The following is a 17,054-nucleotide window of genomic DNA, read 5'->3' as shown; positions in this document are numbered from 1 at the left end:
AACCATGTTTTACCATCTACACACATTATCCCAAAGTGACAACATGTTTTACCATCTACACACATTATCCCAAAGTGAAACCATGTTTTACCATCTACACACATTATCCCAAAGTGAAAACATGTTTTACCATCTACACACATTATCCCAAAGTGAAACCATGTTTTACCATCTACACACATTATCCCAAAGTGACAACATGTTTTACCATCTACACACATTATCCCAAAGTGAAACATGTTTTACCATCTACACACATTATCCCAAAGTGACAACATGTTTTACCATCTACACACATTATCCCAAAGTGACAACATGTTTTACCATCTACACACATTATCCCAAAGTGAAACCATGTTTTACCATCTACACACATTATCCCAAAGTGAAAACATGTTTTACCATCTACACACATTATCCCAAAGAGACAACATGTTTTACCATCTACACACATTATCCCAAAGTGACAACATGTTTTACCATCTACACACATTATCCCAAAGTGACAACATGTTTTACCATCTACACACATTATCCCAAAGTGAAAACATGTTTTACCATCTACACACATTATCCCAAAGTGACAACATGTTTTACCATCTACACACATTATCCCAAAGTGAAACCATGTTTTACCATCTACACACATTATCCCAAAGTGACAACATGTTTTACCATCTACACACATTATCCCAAAGTGACAACATGTTTTACCATCTACACACATTATCCCAAAGTGACAACATGTTTCACCATCTACACACATTATCCCAAAGTGAAAACATGTTTTACCATCTACACACATTATCCCAAAGTGACAACATGTTTTACCATCTACACACATTATCCCAAAGTGAAACCATGTTTTACCATCTACACACATTATCCCAAAGTGACAACATGTTTTACCATCTACACACATTATCCCAAAGTGAAAACATGTTTTACCATCTACACACATTATCCCAAAGTGAAAACATGTTTCACCATCTACACACATTATCCCAAAGTGAAACCATTTTTTACCATCTACACACATTATCCCAAAGTGAAACCATGTTTTACCATCTACACACATTATCCCAAAGTGACAACATGTTTCACCATCTACACACATTATCCCAAAGTGAAAACATGTTTTACCATCTACACACATTATCCCAAAGTGACAACATGTTTCACCATCTACACACATTATCCCAAAGTGACAACATGTTTCACCATCTACACACATTATCCCAAAGTGAAACCATGTTTTACCATCTACACACATTATCCCAAAGTGACAACATGTTTTACCATCTACACACATTATCCCAAAGTGAAACCATGTTTTACCATCTACACACATTATCCCAAAGTGACAACATGTTTTACCATCTACACACATTATCCCAAAGTGACAACATGTTTCACCATCTACACACATTATCCCAAAGTGAAACCATGTTTTACCATCTACACACATTATTCCAAAGTGACAACATGTTTCACCATCTACACACATTATCCCAAAGTTAAACCATGTTTTACCATCTACACACATTATCCCAAAGTGACAACATTTTTTACCATCTACACACATTATCCCAAAGTGACAACATGTTTTACCATCTACACACATTATCCCAAAGTGAAACCATGTTTTACCATCTACACACATTATCCCAAAGTGAAAACATGTTTTACCATCTACACACATTATCCCAAAGTGACAACATGTTTTACCATCTACACACATTATCCCAAAGTGACAACATGTTTTACCATCTACACACATTATCCCAAAGAGACAACATGTTTTACCATCTACACACATTATCCCAAAGTGAAAACATGTTTTACCATCTACACACATTATCCCAAAGAGACAACATGTTTTACCATCTACACACATTATCCCAAAGTGAAACCATGTTTTACCATCTACACACATTATCCAAAGTGACAACATGTTTTACCATCTACACACATTATCCCAAAGTGAAACCATGTTTTACCATCTACACACATTATCCCAAAGTGACAACATGTTTTACCATCTACACACATTATCCCAAAGTGAAACCATGTTTTACCATCTACACACATTATCCCAAAGTGACAACATGTTTCACCATCTACACACATTATCCCAAAGTGAAACCATGTTTTACCATCTACACACATTATCCCAAAGTGACAACATGTTTCACCATCTACACACATTATCCCAAAGTATGTTTTACCAAACCATGTTTTACCATCTACACACATTATCCCAAAGTGACAACATTTTTTACCATCTACACACATTATCCCAAAGTGACAACATGTTTTACCATCTACACACATTATCCCAAAGTGAAACCATGTTTTACCATCTACACACATTATCCCAAAGTGAAAACATGTTTTACCATCTACACACATTATCCCAAAGAGACAACATGTTTTACCATCTACACACATTATCCCAAAGTGACAACATGTTTTACCATCTACACACATTATCCCAAAGTGACAACATGTTTTACCATCTACACACATTATCCCAAAGTGAAAACATGTTTTACCATCTACACACATTATCCCAAAGTGACAACATGTTTTACCATCTACACACATTATCCCAAAGTGAAACCATGTTTTACCATCTACACACATTATCCCAAAGTGAAACCATGTTTTACCATCTACACACATTATCCCAAAGTGACAACATGTTTTACCATCTACACACATTATCCCAAAGTGAAACCATGTTTTACCATCTACACACATTATCCCAAAGTGACAACATGTTTCACCATCTACACACATTATCCCAAAGTGTTTTACCATCTACACACAATCCCATGTTTTACCATCTACACACATTATCCCAAAGTGACAACATGTTTTACCATCTACACACATTATCCCAAAGTGACAACATGTTTTACCATCTACACACATTATCCCAAAGTGAAACCATGTTTTACCATCTACACACATTATCCCAAAGTGAAACCATGTTTTACCATCTACACACATTATCCCAAAGTGACAACATGTTTTACCATCTACACACATTATCCCAAAGTGAAACATGTTTTACCATCTACACACATTATCCCAAAGTGACAACATGTTTTACCATCTACACACATTATCCCAAAGTGAAACCATGTTTTACCATCTACACACATTATCCCAAAGTGAAAACATGTTTTACCATCTACACACATTATCCCAAAGTGAAACATGTTTTACCATCTACACACATTATCCCAAAGTGAAACCATGTTTTACCATCTACACACATTATCCCAAAGTGAAACATGTTTTACCATCTACACACATTATCCCAAAGTGACAACATGTTTTACCATCTACACACATTATCCCAAAGTGAAACATGTTTTACCATCTACACACATTATCCCAAAGTGAAACCATGTTTTACCATCTACACACATTATCCCAAAGTGACAAAACATGTTTTACCATCTACACACATTATCCCAAAGTGACAACATGTTTTACCATCTACACACATTATCCCAAAGTGACAACCATGTTTTACCATCTACACACATTATCCCAAAGTGAAACCATGTTTTACCATCTACACACATTATCCCAAAGTGAAAACATGTTTTACCATCTACACACATTATCCCAAAGTGACAACATGTTTTACCATCTACACACATTATCCCAAAGTGACAACATGTTTTACCATCTACACACATTATCCCAAAGTGACAACATGTTTTACCATCTACACACATTATCCCAAAGTGAAACCATGTTTTACCATCTACACACATTATCCCAAAGTGACAACATGTTTTACCATCTACACACATTATCCCAAAGTGACAACATGTTTTACCATCTACACACATTATCCCAAAGTGAAAACATGTTTTACCATCTACACACATTATCCCAAAGTGAAAACATGTTTTACCATCTACACACATTATCCCAAAGTGAAACCATGTTTTACCATCTACACACATTATCCCAAAGATGACAAGACAACCATGTTTTACCATCTACACACATTATCCAAAGAGACAAGATGTTTTACCATCTACACACATTATCCAGAAAGTGACAACATGTTTTACCATCTACACACATTATCCCAAAGTGACAACATGTTTTACCATCTACACACATTATCCCAAAGTGACAACATGTTTTACCATCTACACACATTATCCCAAAGTGAAACCATGTTTTACCATCTACACACATTATCCCAAAGTGACAAAGTGAAAACATGTTTTACCATCTACACACATTATCCCAAAGTGACAACATGTTTTACCATCTACACACATTATCCCAAAGTGACAACATGTTTAACCATCTACACACATTATCCCAAAGTGAAAACATGTTTTACCATCTACACACATTATCCCAAAGTGAAAACATGTTTTACCATCTACACACATTATCCCAAAGTGACAACATGTTTTACCATCTACACACATTATCCCAAAGTGAAACCATGTTTTACCATCTACACACATTATCCCAAAGTGAAACCATGTTTTACCATCTACACACATTATCCCAAAGTGAAAACATGTTTTACCATCTACACACATTATCCCAAAGTCAAAACATGTTTTACCATCTACACACATTATCCCAAAGTGAAAACATGTTTCACCATCTACACACATTATCCCAAAGTGAAACCATGTTTTACCATCTACACACATTATCCCAAAGTGAAACCATGTTTTACCATCTACACACATTATCCCAAAGTGACAACATGTTTTACCATCTACACACATTATCCCAAAGTGAAAACATGTTTTACCATCTACACACATTATCCCAAAGTGACAACATGTTTTACCATCTACACACATTATCCCAAAGTGAAACCATGTTTTACCATCTACACACATTATCCCAAAGTGACAACATGTTTTACCATCTACACACATTATCCCAAAGTGACAACATGTTTTACCATCTACACACATTATCCCAAAGTGACAACATGTTTTACCATCTACACACATTATCCCAAAGTCAAAACAGTGTTTTACCATCTACACACATTATCCCAAAGTGAAAACATGTTTCACCATCTACACACATTATCCCAAAGTGAAACCATGTTTTACCATCTACACACATTATCCCAAAGTGAAACCATGTTTTACCATCTACACACATTATCCCAAAGTGACAACATGTTTCACCATCTACACACATTATCCCAAAGTGAAAACATGTTTTACCATCTACACACATTATCCCAAAGAGACAACATGTTTCACCATCTACACACATTATCCCAAAGTGAAACCATGTTTTACCATCTACACACATTATCCCAAAGTGACAACATGTTTTACCATCTACACACATTATTCCCAAAGTGAAACCATGTTTTACCATCTACACACATTATCCCAAAGTGACAACATGTTTCACCATCTACACACATTATCCCAAAGTGAAACCATGTTTTACCATCTACACACATTATTCCAAAGTGACAACATGTTTCACCATCTACACACATTATCCCAAAGTAAAACCATGTTTTACCATCTACACACATTATCCCAAAGTGACAACATTTTTTACCATCTACACACATTATCCCAAAGTGACAACATGTTTTACCATCTACACACATTATCCCAAAGTGAAACCATGTTTTACCATCTACACACATTATCCCAAAGTGACAACATGTTTTACCATCTACACACATTATTCCAAAGTGAAACCATGTTTTACCATCTACACACATTATCCCAAAGTGACAACATGTTTCACCATCTACACACATTATCCCAAAGTGACAACATGTTTTACCATCTACACACATTATCCCAAAGTGAAAACATGTTTTACCATCTACACACATTATCCCAAAGTGACAACATGTTTCACCATCTACACACATTATCCCAAAGTGAAACCATGTTTTACCATCTACACACATTATCCCAAAGTGACAACATGTTTTACCATCTACACACATTATCCCAAAGTGACAACATGTTTTACCATCTACACACATTATCCCAAAGTGACAACATGTTTTACCATCTACACACATTATCCCAAAGTGAAACCATGTTTTACCATCTACACACATTATCCCAAAGTGAAAACATGTTTTACCATCTACACACATTATCCCAAAGAGACAACATGTTTTACCATCTACACACATTATCCCAAAGTGACAACATGTTTTACCATCTACACACATTATCCCAAAGTGACCATCTACACACATTATCCCAAATGACAACATTTTACCATCTACACACATTATCCCAAAGTGACAACATGTTTTACCATCTACACACATTATCCCAAAGTGAAACCATGTTTTACCATCTACACACATTATCCCAAAGTGACAACATGTTTTACCATCTACACACATTATCCCAAAGTGACAACATGTTTTACCATCTACACACATTATCCCAAAGTGACAACATGTTTTACCATCTACACACATTATCCCAAAGTGACAACATGTTTTACCATCTACACACATTATCCCAAAGTGAAAACATGTTTTACCATCTACACACATTATCCCAAAGTGACAACATGTTTTACCATCTACACACATTATCCCAAAGTGACAACATGTTTTACCATCTACACACATTATCCCAAAGTGAAAACATGTTTTACCATCTACACACATTATCCCAAAGTGAAAACATGTTTTACCATCTACACACATTATCCCAAAGTGAAACCATGTTTTACCATCTACACACATTATCCCAAAGTGACAACATGTTTTACCATCTACACACATTATCCCAAAGTGACAACATGTTTTACCATCTACACACATTATCCCAAAGTGACAACATGTTTTACCATCTACACACATTATCCCAAAGTGACAACATGTTTCACCATCTACACACATTATCCCAAAGTGAAACCATGTTTTACCATCTACACACATTATCCCAAAGTGACAAAGTGAAAACATGTTTTACCATCTACACACATTATCCCAAAGTGACAACATGTTTTACCATCTACACACATTATCCCAAAGAGACAACATGTTTCACCATCTACACACATTATCCCAAAGTGAAAACATGTTTTACCATCTACACACATTATCCCAATGTGAAAACATGTTTTACCATCTACACACATTATCCCAAAGTGACAACATGTTTTACCATCTACACACATTATCCCAAAGTGAAACCATGTTTTACCATCTACACACATTATCCCAAAGTGAAACCATGTTTTACCATCTACACACATTATCCCAAAGTGACAACATGTTTTACCATCTACACACATTATCCCAAAGTCAAAACATGTTTTACCATCTACACACATTATCCCAAAGTGAAACATGTTTCACCATCTACACACATTATCCCAAAGTGAAACCATGTTTTACCATCTACACACATTATCCCAAAGTGAAACCATGTTTTACCATCTACACACATTATCCCAAAGTGACAACATGTTTTACCATCTACACACATTATCCCAAAGTGAAAACATGTTTTACCATCTACACACATTATCCCAAAGTGACAACATGTTTCACCATCTACACACATTATCCCAAAGTGAAACCATGTTTTACCATCTACACACATTATCCCAAAGTGACAACATGTTTTACCATCTACACACATTATCCCAAAGTGAAACCATGTTTTACCATCTACACACATTATCCCAAAGTGAAAACATGTTTTACCATCTACACACATTAACCCAAAGTGAAAACATGTTTTACCATCTACACACATTATCCCAAAGTGAAAACATGTTTTACCATCTACACACATTATCCCAAAGTGAAACCATGTTTTACCATCTACACACATTATCCCAAAGTGACAACATGTTTTACCATCTACACACATTATCCCAAAGTGAAACCATGTTTTACCATCTACACACATTATCCCAAAGTCAAAACAGGTTTTACCATCTACACACATTATCCCAAAGTGAAAACATGTTTCACCATCTACACACATTATCCCAAAGTGAAACCATGTTTTACCATCTACACACATTATCCCAAAGTGAAACCATGTTTTACCATCTACACACATTATCCCAAAGTGACAACATGTTTCACCATCTACACACATTATCCCAAAGTGAAACCATGTTTTACCATCTACACACATTATCCCAAAGTGACAACATGTTTTACCATCTACACACATTATCCCAAAGTGACAACATGTTTCACCATCTACACACATTATCCCAAAGTGAAACCATGTTTTACCATCTACACACATTATTCCAAAGTGACAACATGTTTCACCATCTACACACATTATCCCAAAGTGAAACCATGTTTTACCATCTACACACATTATCCCAAAGTGACAACATTGTTTTACCATCTACACACATTATCCCAAAGTGACAACATGTTTTACCATCTACACACATTATCCCAAAGTGAAACCATGTTTTACCATCTACACACATTAACCCAAAGTGAAAACATGTTTTACCATCTACACACATTATCCCAAAGAGACAACATGTTTTACCATCTACACACATTATCCCAAAGTGACAACATGTTTTACCATCTACACACATTATCCCAAAGAGACAACATGTTTTACCATCTACACACATTATCCCAAAGTGAAAACATGTTTTACCATCTACACACATTATCCCAAAGAGACAACATGTTTTACCATCTACACACATTATCCCAAAGTGAAACCATGTTTTACCATCTACACACATTATCCCAAAGTGAAACCATGTTTTACCATCTACACACATTATCCCAAAGTGACAACATGTTTTACCATCTACACACATTATCCCAAAGTGAAACCATGTTTTACCATCTACACACATTATCCCAAAGTGAAACCATGTTTTACCATCTACACACATTATCCCAAAGTGACAACATGTTTTACCATCTACACACATTATCCCAAAGTGAAACCATGTTTTACCATCTACACACATTATCCCAAAGTGACAACATGTTTCACCATCTACACACATTATCCCAAAGTGAAACCATGTTTTACCATCTACACACATTATCCCAAAGTGAAAACATGTTTTACCATCTACACACATCTACACACATTAACCCAAAGTGAAAACATGTTTTACCATCTACACACATTATCCCAAAGAGACAACATGTTTTACCATCTACACACATTATCCCAAAGTGACAACATGTTTTACCATCTACACACATTATCCCAAAGAGACAACATGTTTTACCATCTACACACATTATCCCAAAGTGAAAACATGTTTTACCATCTACACACATTATCCCAAAGAGACAACATGTTTTACCATCTACACACATTATCCCAAAGTGAAACCATGTTTTACCATCTACACACATTATCCCAAAGTGAAACCATGTTTTACCATCTACACACATTATCCCAAAGTGACAACATGTTTTACCATCTACACACATTATCCCAAAGTGAAACCATGTTTTACCATCTACACACATTATCCCAAAGTGAAACCATGTTTTACCATCTACACACATTATCCCAAAGTGACAACGTGTTTTACCATCTACACACATTATCCCAAAGTGAAACCATGTTTTACCATCTACACACATTATCCCAAAGTGACAACATGTTTCACCATCTACACACATTATCCCAAAGTGAAACCATGTTTTACCATCTACACACATTATCCCAAAGTGAAAACATGTTTTACCATCTACACACATTATCCCAAAGTGACAAAGTCAAAACATGTTTTTAGAAATGTTCGCAAGTATATTGAAAATTAAATACATTTTAATTGTCATTTGCAAATAAAGGCATATTCCATGTAAAACATAATTACAATCCTTAACCTTTGCGTCACTTGTAGCACTATGCCGTTAACAACACATTTGTATTATATGACTTGTATTAGTTTATTAAAGAAATATGATAATTTAAAGCAATTTGTAATATGTTGATTTCAGCTAAATGTTTGTTGTTGTGAACTAAAAATGTTTGTGACAGATTGAATATTGCCTATAAAACATAGTTCAACCAAAATAAATTGCCACTCACGTTCCCTGGAAAAGTTAACCCATTGAGGTGAGCTGATAACCAACTCCTTAAAAAAGTTAAGGAGAGGAGAAGAAATCATCTGTTTGTGAATAGTTGAGTATTAAGACAGAAATCAAGCAAGATTCATATTTTAGATTTGTAGCTAAGAAAGGTAAAACACTTTTCCGGTGAGTTACCTTAAAAATGTTACAACGGTTTTGTAGATTGGTGTAGATTGGTGTAGGGGGTGCGGCAGAGAAGTCAGGCGCAGGAGAGCAATAACTGATTTACAACGGCGCAGTTTAATAAACAAAACCACAGTAAACAGAACAATAAATCAATGGGTAAACAAAACCCGTTTACACACCAGCATAACGTGCACAGGCACGGGGAACAGAGGGTTAAATATACAACATGTAATGATGGAGTTGAAACCAGGTGCGTGGGAAGACAAGACAAAACAAATGGAAAATGAAAGGTCGATCGGCGATGGATGCACCTGTCAGTCTGTATTTATCTATTTTAATTATTTGTGTCTTAACTTTAACCTGTTTTTTAAATGTTATTTTTGTATTTAACCTTTATTTAACCAGGAAAAGCCCAGTGAAACCCAGAGTCTCTTTTTCAAGGGTGACCTGGCCAAGAAGGCAGCAACAATCAATACATTACAGAATGAAAACATACAATACAACACAATACAATACAACAACATGATCCAGCCTAAAAAAAAGCTGTGTAAATGTAGACTATTCCATGCCTCTGGTGCACAAGAAGAGAAGGCAGTCTTGCCTAATACTGTGAATGTCCTGGGGACTTCCGTAGCAACCACCTAGCAGACTGGGTATGATAATTGCTGGTGGTGAAGGAGACCAGACTACAGAGGTAAAGAGGGAGTTTACCCAAAAGGGCTTTGTAGATGAACACATACAAATGTATCTTTCTGCGCATATAAAGTGAGGTCCAACCTACCATTTGGTACAATGTGCAATGGTGGGTGAGTGACTTGGCATTTGTAATAAAGCGCAAGGATGCATGATAAACAGAGTCCAGTCTTTGTAAGACAGAGGAGGCTGCATGATAAACAGAGTCCAGTCTCTGTAAGACAGAGGAGGCTGCATGATAAACAGTCAGAGTCCAGACTCTGTAGGACAGAGGAGGCTGCATGATAAACAGTCAGAGTCCAGACTCTGTAAGACAGAGGAGGCTGCATGATAAACAGTCAGAGTCCAGTCTCTGTAAGACAGAGGAGGCTGCATGATAAACAGAGTCCAGACTCTGTAAGACAGAGGAGGATGCATGATAAACAGAGTCCAGTCTCTGTAAGACAGAGGAGGTTGCATGATAAACAGAGTCCAGTCTCTGTAAGACAGAGGAGGTTGCATGATAAACAGAGTCCAGTCTCTGTAAGACAGAGGAGGTTGCATGATAAACAGAGTCCAGTCTCTGTCAGACAGAGGAGGCTGCATGATAAACAGAGTCCAGACTCTGTAAGACAGAGGAAGTTGCATGATAAACAGAGTCCAGTCTCTGTAAGACAGAGGAGGTTGCATGATAAACAGAGTCCAGTCTCTGTCAGACAGAGGAGGCTGCATGATAAACAGAGTCAAGTCTCTGTAAGACAGAGGAGGTTGCATGATAAACAGAGTCCAGACTCTGTTAGACAGAGGAGGTTGCATGCACATACAACAAGTCACCATAATCAATTACAGAAAGAAAAGTGGTCTGAACAAGCTTCATTCTAGCCATAAGCAGGAAACAAGTCCTATTACAAAAATAAAAACCCAATTTCAATTTAAGCTTCCTTTCAAGATTATCCATATGAACTTTAAAGGACAACTTGTCATCCAACCGTATACCTAGGTATTTGTAGGATGACACTTTTTCAATGGGTGAGCCGCCAGATGTGACAATGCTAACCTTCTCTGGCTGAGTGTGAGCTCTGGTAAAGGTCATGAATTTTGTTTTTTGTACATTCAAGACCAGTTTGAGACCATAAAGGGAGGCCTGCAGTGACTGAAAAGCAGTCTGGAGCTCTTCAACAGCCTGAACCAGAGAAGGAGCACATGAATATAGAACTGTATCATCTGCATATAGATTTAAGTTTGCTGTTTGCATCCCATTTCCCAAATCATTAATACAAATTGAGAACAACACAGGAGCTAAAATGGAACCCTGGGGCACACCTCCATTAATCTCAAGAAAGCTAGACTTGTGATTGACAGCATATTAAACACATTGTGTTCTGTCAGAAAGATAGTTCCTAAACCAGTTTACTGTCCCTTCACTGAGACCAATGTTTCTGAGTCTAGCTAGCAACAATTCATGGTCAACTGAATCAAAGGCCTTTGATAAATCCACAAACAGAGGAGCACAACGTTGCTTTTTTTTAAAGTGCATTAATTATGTCATGTGCCACTGCCATAGCTGCAGTTGTGGTGCTGTGCCCCGATCTAAAGCCAGACTGAACACAGCTCAGTATTTTCTCCTTAATTAAGACGTTTTTTAACTGTGAGTTCACTAAAGATTCATAGACTTTGGCTAGGATAGGGAGTTTAGAGATAGGAGGATAGTTATTAGCATCTGAGTGATCTCCACCCTTTAGCAGTGGGAGGACATGAGCTGATTTCCAAATGCTGGGTATGGAATTGGTCAAGAGACTCAAGTTGAAAATGTGAGCCACAGGTTCAGTGATAATACCAGCTGCTATCTTTAAGAGGTAGGGGGTCCGGGTTGTCTGGACCTGCAGACTTTTTTAGTGTCTATTGCCTTTAGTGCTTTATATACCTCAGTATAAGAAACATGCTCAAAGTTTAAATGGTTTACATGAGGGCCTATATTATGGTTGACTGTAACAGAGCTGACATTAGAGGCCTGGGACCAACTATTATTAAAACTGAACCAGCAGATATGATGTGCTAAAAACCCCTACAATATGGTCTTTATCCTTCACATCAATATAATCCATCATTAAATGGTCAGGAAGGTCAGAGGATACATTAGAACCTGATTCTGATTCGATTAGCGTCCAGAACTTGGTAGGGTTGTTTAGGTTCTCTGTGACTGCATTTAAAAAAGTCATCTGATTTGGACTTCCTGATCAATCCTGTACATTTGTTTCTTAGCTCTCTGAAGGAGGCCCAGTCAACAGGAGCATTTATATGTCTCGCTTGAGCCCGGGAGACGATTCTTGTTTCCAATATAATCCTGCCAAGTTATCTGAAAACCAGGGAATGTCCCTTCCACTGATTCTAACTGGCAGGTTCACATGTCTGCCAGTGTTGAATGTTCTGGTTAAAGTTTGACGTCAGACTGGATTCGAGGACACCCTGACAACGTATCTGTGACATGGTGTGATTCTGTAGCAGCTGATCTTTTGACTTCCCACAAGCCACTCTGGCTGTTGTTCCCAGAACATTTGGTGATGTGTGATTATTATTGTGTATAGAAGGCTTTTTACTCTGCTTCTGTTCTGGACGTGTCCTCTCCGAATTCTTGTAATGAACCAGATTGATCTTGATTGACTTTATCAACGACCACTCTCCTTTTTTTATTAAACCTGCATATTTCCGTTACCATCTGTCACATTATTTCTCACTAATGGTCCTAAACTGTTTTACAGACTGCAGTAAACTGGAATAGAGAATACCACGAAGATGGCATCACTCTCTGGCACTCACCTGGTCCACCTGTGCCTGCTGGCCTGGTCTTACCTGGGCCTGTCAGAGGTCTCTAACTGCCGCCAGGGGACCACACAGGGGACCATCCAGAAGACCACCCAGGGGACCACACAGGGGACCACCCAGGGGACCATCCAGGGGACCATCCTGGGAACCATCCTGGGGACCACCCCAGGGGACCATCCTGGGGACCACCCCGGGGGACCATCCTGGGGACCATCCTGGGGACCACCCCAGGGAACCATCCTGGGGACCATCCAGGGGACTACCCTGGGGACCATCCTGGGGACCACCCAGGGGACCATCCTTGGGACCCCACCAGGGGACCATCCAGGGGACCATCCTGGGGACCATCCATTGGACCATCCAGGGGACCACCCAGGGGACCATCCAGGGGACCACCCCAGGGGACCAACCAGGGGACCATCCAGGGGACCACCCAGGGGACCATCCAGGGGTGCAACAACGCTGCCTTTGTTCCTGGCCACATCCCAGTGGTCCAGGGCTTCGACTAAGTCACGCTGCGGCTCGAAGGGGCCTACGTGATCGACTCCCAGAGCTACTTGACCACCACATCCAACTACTGTACCCTGTGTGAGAACCCACTGCACCAGGTTTCAGAAGCTGCCCTTCTCTGTGTATGAGTGGTTGGTCGACAGTGGTTGGTCGACTGGAGCACTCCAGCTTTGCCTATACCTCTGTCAGCTCCTTGGTGGAGAGCGTCTCCTCTGTGATAAAGAATGACTGGGGGACGGACGGCAGTGGGGCTGGCAGCCTGCAGCCGTAGGGAAGTCTTCAGTGTCCGGACAGAGTCCCTCTTCTCGCTGCAACAGCTGCTTCTACTGCAGTAGGATCATGTGTAATAGTCTGTCACATGAGAGAATAGAGCTGGTTGGATGTGAGAGCAGAGATACGTGTTTGTTATAAGACTTTGTGACAGAAGTTGATTTAACAGTAGGATTTATTTTTATGTGTTTAAAGCACGTTCACAGCATGTATAAAGGATGTTTACAGCATGTTTACAGCCTGTATAAAGGATGTTTACAGCATATTTACAGCATGTATAAAGCATGTTTACAGAATATTTACAGCACATTTACAGCATGTATAGAGCATGTTTACAGCATGTACAAAGTATGTTCACAGCATGTTTACAGCATGTTTACAGCATATTTACAGCACATTTACAGCATGTTTAGAGCATGTTTACAGCATGTACAAAGCATGTTCACAGCATGTTTACAGCATGTTTACAACATGTATGAAGCATGTTCACAGCATGTATAAAGGATGTTTACATCATGTTTACAGCATGTATAAAGCATGTTCACAGCATGTTCACAGCATGTTTACAGCATGTTTACATCATGTATAAAGCATGTTCACAGCATGTTCACAGCATGTTCACAGCATGTTTACAGCATGTACAAAGCATGTTCACAGCATGTTTACAGCATGTTTACAGCATGTATGAAGCATGTTCACAGCATGTATAAAGGATGTTTACATCATGTTTACAGCATGTATAAAGCATGTTCACAGCATGTTCACAGCATGTTTACAGCATGTTTACATCATGTATAAAGCATGTTCACAGCATGTGTAAAGGATGTTTACATCATGTTTACAGCATGTTCACAGCATGTTTACAGCATGTACAAAGCATGTTCACAGCATGTATAAAGGATGTTTACAGCATGTATAAAGCATGTTCACAGCATGTTCACAGCATGTGTAAAGGATGTTTACAGCATGTTTACAGCATGTTTACAGCATGTTTAAAGGATGTTCACAGCATGTTTACATCATGTTTACAGCCTGTATAAAGCATGTTTACAGCATGTTCACAGCATGTGTAAAGGATGTTCACAGCATGTTTACAGCATGTTTACAGCCTGTATAAAGCATGTTTATAGCATGTTCACAGCATGTATAAAGCATGTTTACAGCATGTTTACAGCATGTATAAAGCATGTTCACAGCATGTTTAAAGTGTGTTTACAGCATGTTTACAGCCTGTATAAAGCATGTTTACAGCATGTTCACAGCATGTATAAAGCATGTTTACAGCATGTTTACAGCATGTTTACAGCCTGTATAAAGCATGTTTACAGCATGTTCACAGCATGTATAAATCATGTTTACAGCATGTTTGCAGCATGTATAAAGCATGTTCACAGCATGTTTAAAGTGTGTTTACAGCATGTTTACAGCCTGTATAAAGCATGTTTACACCATGTTCACAGCATGTATAAAGCATGTTTACAACATGTTTACAGCATGTTTACAGCCTGTATAAAGCATGTTTACAGCATGTTCACAGCATGTATAAAGCATGTTTACAGCATGTTTAAATGATGTAAACAGCATATTTACAACATGTTTAAAGAATGTTTACAGCATGTCTAAAGCATGTTTACAGCATGTATAAAGCATGTTCACAGCATGTTTAAAGTGTGTTTACAGCATGTTTAAAGTCCTTGATTGTCACGCCTGCTCCCACCCTCTCTCCTTGGCACTAGAGGGCGCCAGGCTGCTCTGCATTACGCACTTCTGCCACCCTCATTACGCACTCCTGCCACCCTCATTACGCACTCCTGCTTCCCTAACGCGTATCAGCGATTCATTGCACTCACCTGGACTCAATCACCATGTTATTATATTACCTATTTTCTGGCTGTTCCCCAGTTCTGTTCCCCGCTTCTGCATTCATTTTTGATTGTCGTTTTGTTACCCGGTTCTGACGCTGTTCCTGTACGGTTCCATGTCTGTGCAAAATTAAATGTTCCCTCTCCGTACCTGCTTCTCATTTCCAGCATCGGTTCTTACATTGATCTCGCTTTTTCAACCCCAAAAAATTCAGAGACACTCTTCAGCAACCATCTACACCCTGACTTCCACCAGGAGGCGCTGTCCCTCCCCAGAGGCTCAACAGAACCACTCTACACATGTACCAGCCTTTCATCACCACAAATTGGCACACACGACAGCCCTCAGGTGGTCACTCCAAGTGAAATACTGTACCATGTTTGACTATGACTGCTTTTATTGTCTCAAAACAATTTGAGTTTCCACAATGTGTTTTTTTAAATCTGTTTTTTTGGATTGTAAACTATTGTATTATTGTGGAGAGACAATTTATATATATAAATATATATATATATATATAGAGAGAGAGAGAGAGAGAGAGAGAGAGAGAGAGAAATGTACTCTTAACTTCTTTAGGCAACCCTGGGAGGAGGGCTGAAGAGTGTGACCTCCGTCCACACCTGCTTGGCCACTCTCAACAAGGTGTCTGTCTGTGAGGTGAGGAACTGTGTGC

The sequence above is a fragment of the Oncorhynchus clarkii genome, chromosome 16 (genome assembly GCF_045791955.1).
Source record: "Oncorhynchus clarkii lewisi isolate Uvic-CL-2024 chromosome 16, UVic_Ocla_1.0, whole genome shotgun sequence".
NCBI classification, from domain to species: domain Eukaryota; kingdom Metazoa; phylum Chordata; class Actinopteri; order Salmoniformes; family Salmonidae; genus Oncorhynchus; species Oncorhynchus clarkii.
The sequence above is the reverse complement of the archived record's forward strand: the minus strand, read 5'-3'. Positions refer to the sequence as shown.